This window comes from Opisthorchis viverrini (assembly GCF_000715545.1).
Source record: "Opisthorchis viverrini unplaced genomic scaffold opera_v5_152, whole genome shotgun sequence".
Taxonomy (NCBI): Eukaryota; Metazoa; Platyhelminthes; class Trematoda; order Opisthorchiida; family Opisthorchiidae; genus Opisthorchis; species Opisthorchis viverrini.
Genome location: NW_008751808.1, coordinates 454,606 through 477,724, shown reverse-complemented (window position 1 = coordinate 477,724; position 23,119 = coordinate 454,606). Strand labels below are relative to the sequence as shown.

Below are 23,119 nucleotides of genomic sequence, written 5' to 3'. Positions count from 1 at the left end.
CAGCAGTGTGATTAACTCGCACTTAGACAGGATATAGCGCCGCTCATCCTTCAATCACTGGATCCACATCACGCAATCACACGTGTTGAGTGGCTCCTCGAGCAACGACTTCTCAGATGGAAGTTTCACTCATCGAGTGGAGTTTATTCTTCCACTGAGCTACTTAATCACACTGCTGATCAGCTACCTGTGACCGAACGGTTGAGTGTTCAGACTACAAGCCAGGAAGTCACGGGTTCGAGACTCTTCGGAGTTTCGTGAGATGCGCACTGTTGATGATTCCCAATAAGGATGAGACAGCTGTACAGTGCTTCTCGGCTTTTCAGCATAGATTGGCTTCACTTGCTGGACGAAATCTCCACAAAAAATACAATGTATGGGTGTGTAGGTTAGTTGAACTCCATACCATCCAATCAGTCAACGAAGGCCACCTCTCCTGCGCTCGAAAGGAAGCGATTGTCACGGTAATCTACAAATCGCTTCCCGACTGGCGGCTGCAAGCCTATTAGCCCCGATGGCATACCACGTAAGACAGAGGAACTCATTCTGAAGCTTGGTATCAACAATTTGATGTTCGCGGCGCAACACGGATCGCTGGCAAACTGCTCTTGCGTGACAAACATGCTCGTATTTATGGACAACATAGCCCGAACTGAGGAAGGGGGACTCACACTGGATGCCATATTTTCCAATGTTTCCGAAGCATTCTATCGGGTCCCACTGCTCCACGAACTCGAGTCATTAAAAGTGAACGAGTTTTCGGAACAATGGAGACCATACAGATGTTTTTCTGTCTCTGAGCATAATCCATGAAATGTAATCAAACATCCAAACGTTTATTAACTCAAAGATCAGATAATATGAGTTGACAGGGGAAAGAGGCTTTACTGAAATGGAATTGCCTACTATCAAATAAAACCATAGGGAGCGTTTTGTACTAGATGACCGGCTTAGTTGTTTTTTCCCTGAATCTTTAGGTAAAAGCAATTCTCCGGGAAAAAAACTGGGAATCTGTAAGTTGGCAAGATGAGGAATCTCAAGGATCATTACATTCCGCTTAGAACCCAACGGACTACATCCAATCAGTCAAACTAATCAGTCTTAACAACAGCCAAAACGAACTCAATGCGTTTTGTGTGATGCATATGTTGGTCAAAAATGCAAATTAAAGCACTACAAAAATCACTAACTGTGATCAAAGCACCAATCGAAATACTATGTCCAAAAAGCCTGAATTTGCCATGTAAGCAATATTCTTTGCGATTCCGCAAGTCTGTCGAAAATAGTAGGTACGTTTTTACACCGCCAACATGAATCGTCGCCTCCAACTATGTGCAGAAGCTTCCCGATTCCAAGTGGATACAAGATTAACAATGTCCATACAAGTCCTGGAAATTACGTGACCCTTCTAGATTTAGTAGCAGCAAGAAGAAACTCTAAAGAGCTACATCAGAACATGTGGTACGCGAGTGAAGTTCAAAAACCATGTCTTGAGTTTTCATGATATTACCAACTTCTTACGCAAAGGGCTACTGAAGTATGGTCATTTCATCAACTAAGAAATCTTCTGGAAGGCTGTCTAGCCAAAGACTGACATGATACAGGTCAAAACGATGACGTGCTTTCAAAATTGACAGCGAACTTCTGAAAAAAAGCAAGACAGATCCCGAAAATCTACCGGTGAACAAGCTGTTTGTGATTGTAACAATCAATTCGGAAGTTACAAGGTTAGTGACAAGAACAGCTGGCAAGCAAGTCAATGTCATTGTTGTGAAGCCCGAAATACTTGATTTTTCCGTCAAAATTCATCTCTTACCAATTCCAAATCAGCGCACCTACGTTGGAGTTAACGATAAGCCCGAAAACTTGATTTTTCCGTCAAAATTCATCTCTTACCAAATTCCAAATCAGCGCACCTACGTTGGAGTTAACGATTCTCAAGTAATTTAAACTCTCTAGCCAGAACTAGGGGACAATCATATCAATCCAGGTGAGAGGAAGAAGGCCTTTGCTGCGGATTTATTTGTTAGAAAATGCCAACCGACTGGTTACAGACCATTGGACTGGGAAGCAAAACTCTCATTTGCATCTTATTTACAAAAACTGAACACCCATCTTCTCCTGAACGAGTCTTCTTGAACTTTACTGGATATTCATTGACCCCAATCATTCATTGCTCAAATCCAAACAAAACGACTCCACAAATTCCGTAAGAGATCTCCCCTTTCCAAGAGACCCAAAGCGAAATTCCAAGAACAACACATACTGCTCGCATGCCTCCCCATCAGTATTATCACCGTTACACAAGTATATAGCCATATACTGTTGTCCGACCACGGTGCTTAATTTTAGCGACACATACCAGCTGAGCTATTTCTCAGTGTTGCTCTTCTTATGCGGAGGTCTTCTCCACACTTTAAGTTCTGAGGTTTCAATCAGCGACATCAGTTGCTCCATCTTCACAAATTCGAGAAGCTTGGTAGACAGCTCTAGAAAATTCTGCTCACTTCTTGATTCTCCTCAAGTCACTTAACTTACAATATTCCTTTGACTAGTACGTTTATTACTTTTAGCAAAATAGTGTTTGAAGAGCAGTTTTCAACATGGTTACCTCGGTCGGGATAGCAGAGAGTTGTATGGTTTACATTAACGGCTCACTAACTGAGTGAAACAGGCAGATACCTTTCGTCAAACCGAGGTCGTAACCGAGGTCTGAGCACAGGACATGGGGGACCTTAAGATAATTCCAAACAACTCTAGTTCACTGAGATATTCACGCATACTGGTAGTTTGCGATAAAGAAAAATTAGAAATCATAAATATTTTTTCCTCATTACAAGTGGGTGTCTCTTCAAGGAGAGTGGGCAAAGTAACCCGAGCGAAAAGCCTTTTCCACCACAGAAGGTAAGCTCCACATTCCCTTAGTTTTGCTTCCAAATATGGGATGCCATGGGTTATAAACTGCGCGTGTAACCACCAGTTGGGACACATCCTGTCGTTCTCCCAAACTTAGTGATTTAGGCACAGAGCAAAGCCAGTGGGAACCGATTAAGTGCACGTGTACTAGATCACGAAGAGTTTGGGTGTTGTTGGGGTAGCACGCCTTCTAGGATGGGGTCTGCGTGACCCCGTCGGTGCTTGGCTGGAGACGTTGCAAGAAATGGCGGCTAATCGATGTCAGTGGCGTTCGTGCTGTCAGTTGGAGGTGTAGGCTGCTCCGAATGCTTGACATAGAGCAGCACTACGTCCCCTTCCTCACCCACTTTTTCTCTCTTCTTTTCACCCTAGGGCTTTTAATATAATTATATATATATATATATGAAACTAGATGAACCTTGTGCTTGTATGGCAGTGAAGCATCAGTGCCAACACTGATATTGNTCATGCTGTTGATGATGATGATGATGATGATGACGTGTCAAACACAGCGAAGATCATCAGCTCAAATGAATAACACAAAACATTTTTATGACGTCTACTTTATAAATTAGTAAACACAAGTAATATAAGATTGTTGATGTTGTTCAGTAAACCTACATAAAATTCACGTACAAGATTCGCGGTCAAAAACTGTGTTAGCCGGCTTAGTGGCTCATGCAACTTGTGGACATGTTGGCCGGATTAGTGGCTCATTCAGCTTGTGGATATTGTCTCTTAAAGCAACAGAGTGTCATTCTCATAAAGGAAACTACTCACAAGGTTACTGAAAACTCTTCGAAAACCCACGACCGGTTTCGCCCTTCTTGGTGCTTACCTATTGAGCGATATCTCGGATATCGTGCCAACTGAGGGTTGACGGAAACTCGGGGACTGCACCTACCTGATGCGCCCCAAGAACGGCGCAAACTTGTGAGTAGTTTCCTTCAGGAAAATATGCTGAGATATCTCGAAAGTCGTGCCAACTGAATTATGAGGCGACCTGTGTGCAGCACATTCAGTTGTAGAATATTATAAACGACAGATTCAGTTCAGTCTCTCGTGCAAACCAAATTGTTTCCAAATGAGTGTATTTTACCGAGAAGAGTGTCATTCACTTGAGGACAACATGCCTCAAGCCCGTGTGACCCACCAAAAATAAATTGCTGATTACAACACTGCCGCTGGACAAATACAATTAGGGTGCTCTCGCCTGCCACCAGCCACGCGAAACGAAACAAGCGGGATCGATTACAGAAATAGGGCAGGCATAGTGCAACCCTTAAGCATTTCGGGGCAATACCTACCTGCATGCTCTGTTTGACCGACTGTCTCCAAGTATGAGCTGGAAATAAAGATTATTCTCCGCCCCTTGTGTTGATGAGGTATCTGCGAACAGGTGCTTAACCACAAACACGAGTCGAATTAAGACTGATCCGGCGTTCAATGGAGAACTCCAGGTACATGTGGAATGAGCGAATGGTGTGCCGTTTTGATCAAACCACATGCAGCTCGACCTTTCATTTCAAGACTTTTTAAAACCCGGTCAACGTTTTTAGATCCCCTCTTGGGCTCACCTCACTTTTAAACTAATTGGTGAGTACAGGGGTTGGTAGACAAAACTGATTTGAGCACATCTTGAATGAGAGTGATCGCACCGATAGTGTGTGCTGCTAGAATGAGTGAATTTGTAATCATTCATACGGGACTCGGAACGCTAGCAAACGTGTTAAAAAATTATCGGTGGTTTTCGGATCAAAGCTGTGGTCAAGTCATCCAGATAGCTGATTCATTCAGGTTTACCTCTCATTCCGTTGGACGCGCTTTGCATGGTACGAGTGTACACCAAATGAATTCATCTCGCAACACTATTACCTATTTTTCTATCAATCTATTCTGAAAAACCGAGATGCACTGTGCACCCGTTACTGAGAGTCATCAGTAGTGTGTATCTGCCGAAACTCTTTTCGGCTATCGGTTAAACACAAATCCACAAGTGGCTGACCAGGGGTATGATTAGCTCTGTTAGACATGACATACCGCCACTCAATCGTTTAATAACTGAAACCACGTCACGTGGTCACATATTGCCTGGTTCCTTCTATTTGACCTTGTATACACTATTGCCATGAGAGAAAACTCAAAAACTGCTCCTTTTTAATCGGTATTTTGTGTCTGCCTGTCAATAGGCTATTTGTCTTGTTGCTCCCAACAAAACAATGGTTGTCATGGATACCGCCATATTCACGATGTGCAGTTTTTTCACGGAGAAATTTGGAGAAAAACTCCTAGTCCCTCATATGATGACCGCGCGAAAAAAAACGCTGCACTCATACATCTCCAGTCCTGCGTCTTCCTGGGAACGCGTTTCAAATCAGAGGGTCATTTGGGTTAGTCCAGTTAGGCTATCAAAACCGGAACACCGGATCAGCAATCCTGAAGTACGTCAAATGCTATTCGGAAGAAATAACCCACCCACGATAAGTTAGCTGATCACGCTGTACAGGTTAGCCCGGCTTGGCCACGTGCTCCTTATCCTAGTCGACTGAAGGCTGGAAACCAGCCAGGGGAGGTCAAACAATGACTTGGCAGTGTAGTATGAAAGCCATTACCAGCAAACTCAGCTGCGCTGGTCATTGCCGTCTTCCCGGATGGGGACCCTGAGACGGCCCATAACAACGGTTAGAGACATTGTCAGACATGGCCCAGTCGCGCCCCCAATGGCGCTCATGCATCCAAGCCATTGCCTTCACTGCATAACTCCCTTCCCAATCCCCCCAACAAACAGTCCACTGACAGTCCTCTATTTACATACCAACTTATCAGCTCTGACGTCCAAAGCGCAGCTACCTACCCCACTTTCCCAAATCATCGGTGAACGAAACTGTGGCAGCTACAACCACCGTACGACAAGTACGCGTTCCATACATCTGACTGATGATGATGATTAACTTTGGTAATTATTCTTGTGAAGCGTAAACACTCACTCGCTTTCTCATAATTACAGAAGAATTCAAGCCCAGATTATGGTACACGTGGCAGCCTAAAGATTCATTGAAATTCACTGATTAGCACGGCTAGTGACCGTAAAGGGTGAGGATGACCCTGATGCCATATCATTACGGAATATTGAGGAAAACCAATCTTTAAAAATGCAACAATTCCTTGACATGCCTATTATTTTGGTGCCCAAATAGACTTTCTTCACCCGTTGGCAGACGAGACGAGGAGCGCACAGTGCTCGCGTCAAAACAAAAAATGGATCCATTCGGGTGGTAGGCACGTCCAAAGGAAATATGATGCATTCAGTTTTTTGTGTGCGATTTGACCACATTCGTCGTCAACTCATGAGACAATGGCAGTAGATTATAGTTCATTGTAGAACAGTGGTCGGAGCTAACCATGTGAGGGTCCAGTGTACAGTTCAAAATACTCGTCTCTTTGGGGCACTACATGAATGTAACTCCATGTGCCATGTGATGAAAAGTGAAACGGATCTTTTCCAGCCAAGCCCCACCATAAATGCAAAAATGCATATGCGAAAAGTTAGGACCCGCCCCACTTTTTGCCAGCTCCAATTTAATGCATGCACACAACCTTGACCTAATTCTGACGAAAACAATTCCTATTCCGAATCTAGGCTCATTCGGTGCAAAAGTTTTCTCCCCTCAGATGTAAAACCTTAAACGAACTTTGACACTTTCAACTCTTGCTCATGACAAGGAGACTGTAATACGTTTTTTGCAAACTCACGGAGTGATCCATCAGTAACGTTTATGCAACACAGGCCACCAAATGACACTTTCAACTGTTTCTGACAGGTGGGGGTTTAATACCCGAGAGGGTCGGCAAGAAATCAGTCTTCAAAAGAGAACTTGACTGGAGCGGTCTAAGATGGATTTTAGGACAGTAATTCTATTCATTTATTGCTGCCCCCAAAATTAGGCAAAAATAAAATTCTGCTCAGAGGAATTATCTATTAGCCACACGACCGCTGTTGACTGGAAGAACTTTTTTCGCGAAATTTGCGCCTGGCGGCTTCTGGAGACTCAAAAGGTTAATCACACCGAAAACTTTGTGGATCCAACGACTGGAACTCACACACAAACCATCGAATATGTTTGGCACGTCTACAAGATGCGGAATAAACGCCAATGTGGTACACACCAATCTTCAGTGGACGGCTATTTGTGTGAGTTCGTTTGAAGGCAAAGGTACCGAAAAACAGACCATTTCATACAAATTATTAATGACGTCCCAAACTAAAAGTACAAATTTCATATCCTCTTTTTTCTAATCTTTTGGGTGGCGAAGGTTTATTTTTTGGCGGGGCTTATCTGGAAAAGATCCAGTGAAACAGTAAGACAAGACCGCCACAAAGGAAACATCTGGACAGAGGTCGAAAATTCGTATAATGTAAGGTAAAGCCCCATTCATGTGGTTTCTGATTGATCTGGGAGCTGCAATTGATTTGGCGAAAAAGTATACACCTTTGCCACCCGGAAAGGTGAATTCCACTCCATTTGGCAGCTAAAAATATGCGGTAGATCACAGTGGCTTGTCCCCAAAACCTGACTACTTCCTCCTACGCGCCGACAACCTGCCGGTACTCACGTTCGCTGTCGGCGATGTGATAAAAATGATTGCTCTGTTTGGGAAATCTTATTTGTTGTTGAACTAGAGTCCAACGAAACTAGCGAACCTAGGTTGTTCTAAGTAGAGGTAAACTTTTTGGGTAAACTTTTTTTTAATATTGAAAATGAAAGCGCTGTTTCGGACAAATCACTGACAGAAAACAATTCTGGGGCTTTACTTACGTTACAACTATGCCAGTTTTTCTTAACCAAGCTTTAAACTGGAAGGAAAGCGTGGTACCTGGTGGAGGGTCTAGAACTGACCTATCACACACATCCGACGTGCTCACATCTCCGGAATTCAGTCGAGAAATCTCGATAAGAACTGAAAAGACCAATGGCGGAGGAATAAAGTATGTGATACAGATGTAAAATGTCCACTGTTACTTAGAAACTTGGAACATAAGGTTGACGGAAACTCGGTGACTGCGCCTACCTGATGGGCCCCAAGAAGGGCGAAACCGGTGGTGGGCTGTCGACGGATTTTCAGCAACCTTGTGAGTAATTTCCTTTATGAAAATAAATTCATATCTCTTTTACGCTCTGTACAAGGTCTAGCCACTTGATAAAATTATGGTAGAAATAAAGTGACTCTTTTGCTAAAGAGCCATCATTAACTGGTAACCAATCCGCCTTGTGTAACCTCAGTTATTTCAGACAAATTCCACCCATTTATCCTGACAGTAACCACACTCGGTGGTATTTGCGTAATTCTTTCGGAAATTCATCGTGAATGAATGTTTGCCGAGGGGTAGAAATCGATTCCTTGTGTAACGTGTTTTGAGGCGATGCTTCAGTGTATATCACCCTGGTTGAAAAAACCACAAGCGTAAAAATGGCCTCTCGAGAAATTGTGAGGGCGAAAGTTAGCCCTCGTTTGTCGAAGCGGGCAGACTTTGGGGTCTGAAGACCTTTTGTACCGGCATACAACACATTGCCTCATCAGAGAGGCAAGAGAGTAAATGACGCATGTCGGAGCCGAATATGATGAAAAGTGATCCATGTATAACACATCCCCTAACTAGTCAGCTTACCTTTTGTGCTACGCTGAAATCGGTTTTACTGTGGACAAATTTCAACGCCAAATCTTCCACATCGTGAATTCTGTACTTGAATATTTGCCTGTACTTCGGGGGCTTATTCACTAGAGCATAGCTGTAGAATCAATTCGCCCTGTCAAAAAATGATGCACCCTATCCTACATGTTAACCACGGGTATTTCCTCAAACCGTGAGAGGCACACGGTTTAAGGCACACACGTTTAAAGTAGTTATGGTCTATCTCACACGTTGGAATAAGTTTTAAATTATCGATCGATCGATACGTAGGAAAAGTGGGACTTCAAATGCCACCTGACCAGTCACGATGGTCAGTGCCTAGTAATATCAAACCGGTGGCTGTTTTCGGCTTCAGCCTGGTACTTCGGTGGCCATTCAACAATAAGAGGGGGTCTAGCTAGCTGTAACCTTCGTTTGAAGTTGAACTAAGTGAACGGAAACATCATCTGGTTGATGAAATGAAAGGATCCACCAACCACACGTTTCGTTATGTAGCTAAAGTTCGTCTGTTCGTACTAAGCCAGGCCATCTGTGAGACCAAATGGGTGGATCAAAGATTGCCCCACCACTAGCCTTAAAATTGTTAGGTGATGAGGGCGCTGACGACATGCTGCTTACCAAGCTTGGTAATTGACTTTCAGACGTTTCGTCACCGATTGAGGAGACATTATCGGTACGCGTGTAAATGTGTACTTAGCTTGATGCTAATTGTGAGCGACAAAAACCCACTTACTCAGCCCCAAGCGAGGAGTTTTTTTACCATCCTTGTAATCAGTAATGTGACAGTAAAAAATACGCCAGTGGCCTGAATATCGATCCAAATAAGGCATGAGACAGACGGCAAGAATATTCCAGACAGGGGCTATACTTGAGTCTGCTATTAGAATCAGATTTAAGCACTGTTTGCCATCCCCCCTGAGAGCAATTGATACCCATCTCATTTTCACATACCGTCCCATTTACTAGAGCTCGGATACAAACCTGGACTTGCTTTTGTTCAGAATGAGTGTATTTTGCTGCTTTGCGACGCAACGCAAAAGATAATGGAATCAACCAGGACTGTTCGTGGTAGCCATGGTGACCAGATGAATGCGAATATTAGTTATCTGTTGTTGATGGTGGGTAGTTAAAAGAATCAGGAATGAATCGGGAATTTTAACTCAGCTGTCTGGAGTTATGGTCCGTTCTTTCGTTCGTTAGGGAAAGTGGTCACACATCTGGGCTCAAAAAACGGAGCTGAGTCGCGCAATGGCCATTTTACGAAGATTGGAAAGTGTGTGAGCATTACTGTTATCGACGATGCATGCATACATGGTTTGTTCATACTCGGCAGAACATCCTTCCCTTTTGGGGAGGTGCGAAGAGTCAAACGGAAAGCAGATGAACATCATTCATGACTCCATTCAGACTTTAACACTTATTCGCTTATCGATCGACCAAGTATATCTGTTCCTCAATCGATCCCTGTGTTATATTATTATTGAGCAGATTTCCACTAGGGCGGTGGCGTTGGTTTTAGTCATGTTGTCCATCTCATGTGAAATTCGGTAGCATTTCGTGCATGTGTGATTTAGGTGATTATATCAGCACCACATTTAATATTAGTCACAGTGAGCCCTTCAAGATCTTTGGACGCAAAATAGTGCGTACAAATGTCATGACTACAAGGTGATTGAGAACAACCAGAGAACGATGGATGCGAAGTGTGAGTTAGCGCGTACGGTTCAACAGCCTGTCACCCTGATGGACGTGTTGTCAAGTAACTGTCGTGTTAACTGGAAGTTTGTAACAGTGAAACGAAATTCTAATTGAATTTCAGTTTGAAACTTATGTTGAAAAGTCAAGAAACTCGGTACTTTGCAAAAAAAAAACAAATTCACACAGATGGCATGGCCATTTCATCTGAGATGTCGAGGGGCCAGTTAACACCAAATCACGCAAAGTGAACTGTGTTATTGGGTGATCGTGATGTCATTAACGTGCAAACTATGAGATCGCGATATCAAAACGGAGGAACAAAGTACCACAAGAAACTGCGGGTTATTCACGTGAGTAGTGTTCCACGGTCAGGTTGGGTGACTGAAGTTACCGAGGGTCTGTTGAAATAGATGAGGTCTCGGAAAGGATAAAGGATAACTAGTAAAATTGCTCTTCATAAATTTTCATGTTGGTAGCAACACTGCTAGAGACTACCTACTGACATTACTTACTCAAGTAAATTTTCAGATACCTAACGGGTGTCACAGACCAAAGATGTGAAGAGAACTCAGTGTTTCATGTGAAATCACCTGGTTGCACCCTCAAAAAATACGGTGTATTTCGAGTAGCCTTGGAAGACCAGCAGATCTACAAGAACACGCCAATTTAAAAAAGGTTCAGCCGACAACAAGACTGTCCAGAATATCACAAGACACGGTTTCAGACAGGTCAGTGATTGGGCATTGGGGCAGACTCTGATGAGGATTTGGAACTCGAGTCAGGTTCCTGTTCTTTGCACCTGCGATGGATAGTAAGAAGACTTTTTAAAGTCAGTTTGTGCCCCACCGCCATTTTAAGCGATGAGTTTCATACCCAATCAACGTGCGGTGTAGGCAATATTTCTGGCAGTTCGTAAAATAAGACAGCGTAACCAACAAAGGTTAACGCGTTTAATATTGGTACCACTTTCATCTAGTTAGCGTCACTTAGGAACGGAACAGACGGACATAAAGTCTTACAGCTGTAGTTTGTTTGATAATACAAGAAAAATAACTCATCAACCTCGTTTTCAAGGCATAACACTACTCATAAAGTTGCTGAAAACTTTTTAACTGGCAACCACCGGGTTCGCCCTTCTTGGGGCTCATAGTTTCCCAAATATCCCTCAGTCGTATGTTCCACATAAATTCGAAGAGTTTTCATCAGTCTAGACAAAACTGCATTGCGATTTCTTGAATATTCTACCAGTTGAAACATGAGGCACCCTGAAGCGGCATAGTCAGTTGAAACGGACTAGCATAAACGAACGATTCAACTGCATCAGTTTAAGTCTCCTATCAAAAGGAAATTAATGTGCAGCTGAGAGTACTTGTGGAACTCAATAACCGATTTACTGTCAAAACATCACTCTACCGAATAATTTTTGCCAAGCACGCAACTCAGCAAGTTAAAGACCACGTGAAGCAGACCTCGGCGCATAAGGTTTGAGTCGGGAGACCGGGGACTTTCTAAGTCTTTTTGACCTGAATAGCACCGGAGGAACTCCAAAGGTATCTATCTATCGTCCTGCAAGTGAACTATTCTGTTCTGTATTTCTGAAAAACAGTGTACAGATGTTTCATCCCTATCTCGTTTAACTCCGACAGTTTCGAACTTGCGACTTCCCGGCTTGGAAAAAAATTGACTGTTTGGTCACATAGAGACAATCATGTAATGTGTTCTGCTGATGATCCCTAGTAAAGATGAAACAATTGTGAAGTGCTTCCCGGCTTTTCGGCACAGGCTAGCTTCACCCATAAGGTCGAACCTCCATTGAAATTTGTAAATCTCTTCACATTACGAAGAGTAAACATCTTTATTCGTAATGCACTACTCATAAGGTTGCTGATTATTCGTCACCTGGGAACATCACAAACGGGAGATTCAGCTGTGCTCCAGGTGAGCTTCTGGAAAGACTAAATCAGCTTGCAAATGAGTGTATTTCGCTAGGAGTAAACATCATTTAATGATTTGACCACTTTCTGCGTTTACCACCAGCTTGATAGCACGCAGACTGTGAACGTAATCGCATGCGATAGGAGGAGCGATATTTTGAGAATGCTAAGCTTTTTTGGGTGAAATCGGTGATTATCAACTCCAGGTGAATCCGACAGATACCGATCAGACGGCAATCATATCAAACAAATTTTTGTTTCGGATTCGTCTGACAAAAATCGCCAAAGCAGACGTTACTATCAGATCTACTTGGTCGATGAGAAGGTATGGAAATTTCACTCCCCTAAATGGAAATTCTGCAACCCGTTTTGGGAGAAAGTTGTTCTCCAACACTTATTTTGTTTGGACACTAAACCTTTCGACTTCTTTTTTTGTGAGAATTTACGTAGTTTTTGACATGTAGGATTTCTCGGACTTGAGTGAATGCAAACACATGAGCACATATGAAAGTAATTCATCTTGTGGAGGCTCTATTCAAACTAATGTGATGATAGAACAATCTAGATCGAAATGTATCGGTTTCTGAGTGAAAGAAGTGAATATTTCTTGTTTTGCCTGTTTTCTTCAAGGAGGTGTAAAAGGTCCACGTGAATACGTTCGGATTCCTCCGGTACATGACTACTGAAAATATAATGGTAGTAAGAGGGACTTTTGAAAATTTTCAATAAAAATTTCATCCCACAAGGTATTTTGAAAAACTGCTTTCAAATTTCACACTAATGATCAGCCACTCGTGGTTGGACTACAAGGGTAAAGCTTTTCGTACAATCTGATCTGTCACGAAATGTACACCTTCCTCAAAAAAAGGATAAAACTTATCTACGGTGACTATGGGCTTTTCACCGCAGATTAACCTCATTTTCATGCCAAAACATGCGTTAAAAAACTGATCAAGTTGTAAACTGTAGGTTACCGTATGATTCTGCGCAGATGGTGTGAATGACCAAAGTTATCGTGCAGCAGTCTTAAAAAATCATTGTGCGGTACAAATGCCTCGTGTGGATATCGAAAATATATCGATATCTACACAACCCGTGCCTAATTGCCTTTCTGTTAGGTAGGGCTGAATGATGTTCGGCCGCATTGGTGAAGCGGATAAGGTCTTGGGCCTCATTCTGACAGTCAATTTAAGGAAGTTCACGATCAAAAGCCCCGCTAAACGCATCACCGTTTTCCCCTCCTATTGTTACCTGGACGTATATGTCAGTTGCCTCCACAGGGTGTTTCCAGGCTTTGGAACATCCTAACCGCGAAACCATACTTCAACATTTTCAACAGAATTTCAGTCGTGGCTCCGAGAAAAGTGAACTGGAACGATGAGACTAGAAATACTACTTCTCAGTGAGGGTGCTCTGATCAGCGTTTGGCATGCATTCACCGTGAAAGAAACCTCCCAAGATGCGTTGGTTTCATGAACTTTGACTTGCTTTTCTGCCGCGACTCCTTGTTCTTCCCATAGTTCAACTGATATAGTCGCTAGACTGTTTGTTGCCCAATTGTTCGACCACTTGTGTTTGTTTCACGTTAAATCCAAACTCGTCTGATCGTCCAAACCATAATGGATTACACTGCCCACTCTGAGTTCCCACATTATCTCATTCAGTCGCTGTGTGACGAACGAAACCACTTTAAAGTGGGCGCTAATCCCAGAATGCTAAAAGTTCAGCAACAAACACTTTTACAGCTGCGACGGTGAACATTGGAACCGATAAAACACAACGTCCATAAAAGTATCATGCAGTAATTCCCATCCACGGACTTCTCAGGTAGTCTTTTCATCCTGACCCCTGCTACGTGTTTTTTCTAGAAAGAAATCTTCAAGGTGATCAATGTTTTGCAGCAAATAGAGCTCGTACCTTAATTTTGCGGAATGTATTGTTTTCGGTAGCTTGGATTTGGTCGTAAACGAACCCAGTAGCTTTGGTTATTGGTAATCATCATAACTATTCTATGCTGATCAGATGATATCGATTCTGGACATTAGCAAGTAGTATAGGGGCACATGGGAAACGCCTGTTTGTTCTCGATTCCTGACAGCTTTGGACAGCTTGCAGCACACGTCAGCCGTTGCTGAATACACATCCGTCATAGTTACGAGCCAGGAAAATCGCAAAACAGCTTGTGTGCTTTGTTTTTGGGTTTTTTGAGGGAGTGTGGTTGCTGTGACCTACCAAACGGGAACGTAATCTCCAAGAGTATGACGTCTCTGTGGAACTTTGAGACTAAGTGCACCTTTGAGGAGATTTTCGGTCCAGAAAAAACCTACCGCTGAGCTTTAGTCGCAAGGCTGATAATGAATAGGAGAGATTGCGAGCTACCATTTGGACGACCTGAATTTGTAAATCATCGAACAAGCTTACCAGTTTTGATAATCTGTGCACATGTTGCTCACGGAACAGGATGGTGAAAGCTAGCCTTCTACGTAACATCCAGAAGGAGAAAACTAGGCTGAGCAGAAGAACACTGAGATAGTTAACAGTGAATAGTTTTGGCGGTTAGAATAAAGAGTTTTACTGTTGATTATAATGAATCGAATTCAGAAGGAAATGGAATTCTTTTTAAGTAGTTTTGATCTAGCTGAGCATTTCACTCGCACTTGCTCCCTCCTAATTGACCAATTAAAAGCCAGTGACCTCTCTGGAGCACATCTCATCAAAGCCATGAATTTCTATAATCACACACCACTGGATAGTTTCCCAGAAAGTAAGAACTATTGATTTTTTAGTGAACTTGTGGTCGCCAGACCGACTGACAATTTTTGTGTTGTTAGAAACAGTGGCATAAGCCCAGTCAAAGCTTTCTACTTTGTCTCAACTTGCTTACACAGGCAAAAGTTTAAAGAATGGCAAAAGTTACGTGAAGACTTAGAGGTAGACGTGGACCAAGATACGATTTAAACGTTGGGTGTTTCACCAGTCAGTTATTTTAGGGATCATTAAAGGAACTGGTGCAAGACAAGATGGAGTAAGAAACTTTCTCTGCATGGCGCTGCCGGCTAATTTTTCTATTAAGCCGGGATACAGCGGTGTACAAAAACGTACAACTTATAAACGGCAAGTATGCAAAAATGAACAAGGAAGAGAGTAACCTGTGGTAGAAACAGAAAGGAGTTGGCGGAACAAACGGTCTTTCACAATACGGGAGAATAAACCGTGTGGTAGTTTAGGTCTAAAGGATGACTGGCATCCCTAGGAAACCAGACATTGTACGTGTGGCGTTTCTTACCTGTGGACCCACAGTGATGCTTCAAAACGACGGTCTTTGAGAGGCGGTCGATCGTGTGTGAATGTGACGGTTGAGAAATGTCACCAAATAAGAACTGTACGAATTAAAGCACCTTACAGAAAAACAAAGGAAACTGTACTGGAAGCTAATAAAAGTCGAACAAACTGTCTGATGATTCGTCTATTTTCAGTAATCGGCGATCAACAAGACGGTGGCAGGCATAAAATTATGAATAACGGAAATATCACCAGATCTATTCGGCTGAATTGTTCATCCGGAGAACTCAGTGCCACCAAGATCGTTTCAAGGTGACAAACAAAAAGCATTTGCCACGGCCGAAATTGGAGTCATCAAATGGCTTTGATCTTATCTTGGTAGGGCAACCGTAATCAATGATTAAGCTCGGATCAGTGACAATCATCTCTTTCTTTACCGTATGCTTAACTCTCCAAACTGATTTCGAAAAAAAATAGTTTCCCCGTGTATCTCATTTGAGGCTGTATTTTTATCGGAACTACTTGTTCGCAATACCGGGAGTAATGCACTGAATTAGGGGTATTCAAACGAAACGTTTGCGTCCATAGTATGATCCAACGCACAGGTTGAATTTAAAAAAAATACTTTATCGACCTGGTCGTGCCGCTTCAAGTTACAAGAGATTATAATATCACGAGATCTTATACAATGTAGCGTGAGACACAAACGTCCAGAGTAATTAGGATCAGGCTACTCTGTCTCAAAGTGGACACGGTCTCAAGACAGTTGTGAGTGCGTAACCGTGATCCGGCAGTACAACTGGTAGCGATACTTGGAGAACATTGCGCTGAAGAGACATAGGCGCAGACAATTCATTTACGTCTTCAGCGTGGAAAATAAATCATACCCTAGAGACTTTTTTTCCATATCAAGTTCCATCAGGAACAAATCAGACAAGAATACGAATAAAAAAGAACGGTGTACTCAAGTCACGTCCCTGAAACCCATTGGTGAACAGCGCATCCGCCTCTCTCCGCAGTGGGGCAGTCTAAATCCCAGCATTGCTAACTGTTCCCTAGGGCAGACAGAATATAAATGCAAATTGCTACAAGGAAATCAAATTAAGAATGCTTCACTCTGTGGACGAGAGGTTTTCAAGCTGCCGTGAAAGGCGGTTAGATTAATCTACAGTCCCTCACAACCTCCACCATCATCGTACATTCACCACCGGATTTTCAAAACTCGCTTTGCGCGCGAAGGAATTTTGCCTTGGGAAGTGAGGTTTCTAGGAGAATGATAACAAGAGGATAACATCTGCAACTGTTGACTAATTGGGGACATTAAAGGTAAAAATCGATGGTTTGATAGGCAAGCAAAGCGTCAATGAAAAAAATGGATAAATGCTGGAGGCACGGTGTACCATGTGCACACGATGAACGTGGAGGTCGACGCCCACGCATTCTACCGGCCATAATGTGACGTATATGGTTCAGACCCGCAAAACTACAATCGATTCGACGTAGGTCCTGAATGTGCAAAGCCGCCTGATTCATTGATTTATTCAGTGGTTAAAAGCTTCCCTTTTTATTTTCAGAAGCGGCTGAAATAAACGAAATCACAGCCAGCAGTTTTGCACTCAGATTCCATGCCACACCTGGGCGATTTATTTAATTTTTCAAATTGCCCTTTAAAATGAACAACCCCTTGACCAGTTAGAAAATATTCGCAACAAATTCAGTGTGAATAAAAGCAAATGTCAGGTGAAACCTATAGTTTGGTTTATTGCTAACGGAAGAGCACATCTCTGCACGACGTTTCGTCCGCGTTACGTCAGTGACCCTCAGGAATGGAATATTCACAATCAAATGAGAGCCAAAGTGTAACCGCTTTCTAAAACCATCAGGAGGTCAGGTTGACCTCCTGTTTATGGGTCGTGCTTGAACAAGAATCGTCACGTTCTCGGCTGATCTGCTGCTCAATGATTGAATTTGATCTTGGTGTGTGGAATTTTTTGCGATCCGCGCGTGCTTCGAACGACACAACAGTCTGGCTTTCCGCATCTTGTGGTCAAAACTAGCTAATAACCAAATTAACTGTGGGTTTGATAGGCCAGCTTTAGATTCAGCTCGCAGACATATTCCAAAAAAAAGCTATTGTTGTGATACTTAGATTTTTTCCGAAAAATACTGCCCAATTTACCCTTGGTGTCTGAAACATCGAGCAATATGTCTCGGTTCATCACGCCATGCTGCTTTACCACAAATCAGTCAACTTTTGTTCTAAGTCTGCGCTGGACTTTTTGTGGCAAACAACAACAATATTTTCGGTTTTGGGTAGTAAAAATTTGTTTTCTAAAGTTTTTTAAACATTAAATTGAGGGAATAGGCATTTTCCACCCATATCTGTTGGCTACGATAGAAAAAAAGTTTAAACGTCTCGACACAAACCAGCTTAGAAAACACCCAGTGATGCTCCATATCGCTACCGTACTTATCCCTCAAAGACCGGTCCCTCCACAGAATTGAACTTCTGGATGGGATCTATTTAGTGTGTGTAATTAAATTAGTCTTTGCGGGAGACTCACCTGGAACCCGGCTGATTCTATCATTTGTGATGAGCCCCAAGAAGGGCAAAACCGGTCTTGCGCTGTTAGAGTTTTCAGCGATGCACTCGTATCGCGATATCCCGAATATCGTACAAAATGAAACCTGACGCGGTCTGGTGCAGCATTTTCCACGTGTGATCCGTCAATCCGCTTTTCGGCTGTTTCCCGTGTTCTTCAACCGCAAGTTACACACACACACACACACCTCTGACAAAACACGAGCAAAGTGTCTAAGTCCCTCAGGAAGTTACTCAACTAGACAACGAAATATGGAAAAATGTGAAGTTTTGATCGATCTTCACTGCAATAAATTTTTTTCTATCACCAACTGCGTTATTCGGTGAACTGAACACGATTGAAAAATTTTCAGCTAGAGGGGAGAATTCCATTGAAATTATGCGGAAATTTGTCGAACAAAACCTTTGTTTTAGATCAGTGGAACCTGCGTCGGACAAACCAAATAGGGAGCAGACAGTCTGGAGAAATTGAAGTTTGATTTATATTTTTTTATCTAGGAAGTCTAGTCGTTTTGCACGGTTCATTCATCCAAGTTTGGATTTACTAGCAGTGACTGATCTTTTGGTCAATAGGTGAACACAACTCCTTTCGACCACTACAACATGAGGTAACACTTGCTATTCAAAACTGGACTAAAAAATCAGTCAAGATTGCTATAGCTCATGTCAGAATGTCCTTGAACTTTACAGACCTACCGGCCCGGGACAATCCGTTGATGAATAAAAGTACGTACTGTCGGAGCAAGTATCTTTCGTTAAGTGCGCATCGGCTTCCTAGAGCTCTCTGATTTCAAAAGATTCCTCAGTACCACTAAGCATTTTTAGAAAACCTCTACGCGGTGAAGCGTTTTAAGAAGAGAACGCCCTCGTAAAGGCAAACATGGCGTGGTCTGATTGGGACAATAAAATGTCACGACTCGAACAAAGTAAACTGGTATTTTTGAAATGCTACCTGTGTAAAAATGTGTACACCATAATCCATCATCTTGTCCATCTGTACACCAAAAGTTCTATTTCTACCACTTCAGAATATACGAAAATATCAAAAGCACGGGGATGACCGGTGTTGTTCTGGTTTGATGCCCATAATCAAACCAAAAGCGTGAAACCCGACTTGGCATCAAAAGGAAACTGCGTTCAACCTTAGGTAGATTTCGCTTTCATGGTGTTATCTAACTGAATACGCTGTATGTAGACTGCATCCAACATCGACCAGACAACGACAGCGAGGGATGCCAAGTTTAAAGGTCACGTGGGCATCGGCGAATGAGAACACGGGATAAAAGAACAACCAATGGAACCGGATAACTAACTAATCGCGGTCAAAGGTCATCTCCGACTATGTATATCAACACACAGTACTCAATGTACAACCACCAATCCACCGCTACGCACAACTACGCACTGATGATGTCACCTCGATTTGTGATGAAACGTTTGCAATCGAATTGCCCAGCTCCGCGAACAAGCCAACGACCATAGACTGCCTCCCTTTTCAGTCGGTGGCATCCTCGAGATATCGCAACAAATTGTCCCGACTCCAGATTTCCTCCAACTTTATATCGTATTTCAACACAAAATTCTGTGGTGACAAACAGTCAGTTGCAAACTAAGTTGTAGTAGTTCGATAATCAGGAAATTCAGGTGATTACCAACTGATTTTCATGGTATCGCTGCTTCGGAATCACACGTAGCATTTCACATTCACGTATGCAACATTCTTGATGAGCTCTATATGGTATGCTGCACGAGGGACGAAACCGGGAAGTAGGCTGTCTACATTCTTCATCGACTATGTGAGTAGTATTGTTGTGACGTTCCGTTTTTCCTGTTACAGCTGACTAAACCGGGAAAAGAAGCTTACATGACTGCTAATCAAGAAATATCTGAAACAGCTGTGACTAACAAAAATTGCTTTTAATAAATTTACGCAAGCTAGCAGTGATATCCAAAGATATTCTGATAGCTTTTGGATAATGAAATCCGCTTGCTAGCAAAGGTCAGCAGACATTAGCAAACAGCTAAAAGGATGCTAAACTAGCTTCTGTATACGAATGATTGGTCCAGAGCAATACGCGGACTAAAAAAGAGACGACTGAGCAGCTGCCTGGTCCCCACCGCAAAAATGGACGGAGATAGTTCAGAGGAGCCTAGCGCGAAACACTGGACGATACTGCGTTACACGTCCGATCTTTCTCACAAAAAGCGTCTAAGTCAACAAAAGAGATGAACAAACATTTTAACTGGTCACCATCTCCTGAAGCATATATAGTCGAATCCGTTGGTGTCTTTTGTTGATGCAGCCGAGGCGTGGCTTACACTCGGCGGCCAGATCTGCAAACGTCATAACTCATTACATCCTAACACGCTGGCTTTATCCTGCAGACCTGATTAGTGCATCTGGTTGAGACCACCAGACTGAATGCTTGTGTGGACAATAAAATTCGTCTGATTGAAGCACTCCACTGGCGTGTAATGAAAGTGCAAGTCCTTCTACACAGTCGCGGCTCAGCTTCAATGCACACACAGTATCGCCTCGCGATAACTAACTAATCGCGGTCAAAGGTCATCTCCGACTACGTATATCAACACACAGTACTCAATGCACAACCACCAATCCACCGCTACGCACAACTACGCACTGATGATGTCACCTCGATTTGTGATGAAACGTTTGCAATCGAATTGCCCAGCTCCGCGAACAAGCCAACGACCATAGACTGCCTCCCTTTTCAGTCGGTGGCATCCTCGAGATATCGCAACAAATTGTCCCGACTCCAGATTTCCTCCAACTTTATATCGTATTTCAACACAAAATTCTGTGGTGACAAACAGTCAGTTGCAAACTAAGTTGTAGTAGTTCGATAATCAGGAAATTCAGGTGATTACCAACTGATTTTCATGGTATCGCTGCTTCGGAATCACACGTAGCATTTCACATTCACGTATGCAACATTCTTGATGAGCTCTATATGGTATGCTGCACGAGGGACGAAACCGGGAAGTAGGCTGTCTACATTCTTCATCGACTATGTGAGTAGTATTGTTGTGACGTTCCGTTTTTCCTGTTATAGCTGACTAAACCGGGAAAAGAAGCTTACATGACTGCTAATCAAGAAATATCTGAAACAGCTGTGACTAACAAAAATTGCTTTTAATAAATTTACGCAAGCTAGCAGTGATATCCAAAGATATTCTGATAGCTTTTGGATAATGAAATCCGCTTGCTAGCAAAGGTCAGCAGACATTAGCAAACAGCTAAAAGGATGCTAAACTAGCTTCTGTATACGAATGATTGGTCCAGAGCAATACGCGGACTAAAAAAGAGACGACTGAGCAGCTGCCTGGTCCCCACCGCAAAAATGGACGGAGATAGTTCAGAGGAGCCTAGCGCGAAACACTGGACGATACTGCGTTACACGTCCGATCTTTCTCACAAAAAGCGTCTAAGTCAACAAAAGAGATGAACAAACATTTTAACTGGTCACCATCTCCTGAAGCATATATAGTCGAATCCGTTGGTGTCTTTTGTTGATGCGGCCGAGGCGTGGCTTACACTCGGCGGCCAGATCTGCAAACGTCATAACTCATTACATCCTAACACGCTGGCTTTATCCTGCAGACCTGATTAGTGCATCTGGTTGAGACCACCAGACTGAATGCTTGTGTGGACAATAAAATTCGTCTGATTGTAGCACTCCGCTGACGTGTAATGAAAGTGCAAGTCCTTCTACACAGTCGCGGCTCAGCTTCAATGCACACACAGCATCGCCTCGCTTTGTACGCCCACACCGAGACAATTTCGTTTACGTACTCCACTTAAAAAGCAATGGCTTACTTTGGCTACGGTTCGTTTTTACACCAAACAAGGCAGCTGTTCGTTTGATGACGAACCAGATACGACAACTGATCACCACCAGAAGTGTAGGTTGAGAGACATTTCCCGGAGTTCAAGCATTTTGTGATTTTTTCTCTCTCCTAAAACCTCTAGCTAATCAACTAATGACGACTGTCAGCTACGTTCACGCGGAACTCGAGGAATGTGCGCATGTGCATGATCTCTATTACTGTTTAGGTCAGACAAACCAAGCTAAAATGCATTTCCGAGTGTACCAGCTACTTCGTCTCCAGTCGGTGAGAACCACGCTTCTGGTATGCGTGTAAATTTACTAAAATACTCTGAGAATACTCTGCCGTCATCGCCGTTGCACTTGACGTTTTGTTCGTGGGCCGAGTGGCTGGCCTGTGTGCGGTCCAGGAATCGAAGCCCAACCAGTTCAGATTTCCACGAAAATCGAAGTTAATCGATAAGCGGATCGATATTGGCTTCAAAGCTGCTGTACCTCTGAGAGGCTCATAAGCTTATGCCACAAACGGCTAAGCATAACAAATAGCCTCGCGATAACTAAGCATTTCTTCCATGAGATAAATCATATTAATGAAACTGATGGGATAATCGTTTTTCCGGATAGTGGTTCCATCAAATCGTTATTTCTTAAGCTGTGAACTTCAACAGACTTCCGACTTTACTGTTGTGTTCATCGTGATGGATTTTAAATCCAAAGAGAATTGAAGCGCCTAATATACAGGAATGACTTTCAGATTCAACTTGGTCTACATCGTTGACGTTAGTCACTTGAACTGCAAGCTAAAACGGAAATTATTCCAGCCCTTACTATTTGAGTGTGTGAACACGGGTCAAATTTAGTGACGAACCTGGCTAATAAAATGGTTTCCGTGTCATCTCACCCACATACGAAAAATGTGCTTTATTTTCATGCACCGCACCTACTACCTGCAAATTTAGCGACAATCTTTTTAGGTAACAAATTTTTAAAACGTGAAGTTGACAGACACGGGGATAACTAGACACCAAGTGTCCGCAATATCTTTCTACCCAGCTCATGTGCTTTGCGATTTACAAAAGTTTAACTGTGGGTTTATTAGCACGCATATCAGAGAGATTTTGGAAAACGCTGTGACCAGAATTTGTCT

The 23,119-nt window shown here is 42.9% G+C and overlaps 1 protein-coding gene across 1 annotated transcript in view; it reads right to left on the bottom strand.

Annotated features, from left to right (window-relative positions):
- T265_06931 (hypothetical protein) overlaps positions 1-23,119 on the bottom strand; it is a gene marked incomplete at both ends in the record, with an annotated part of 68,527 nt that overhangs the window by 19,728 nt on the left and 25,680 nt on the right. The gene's annotated exons all lie outside the window — the stretch shown is intronic.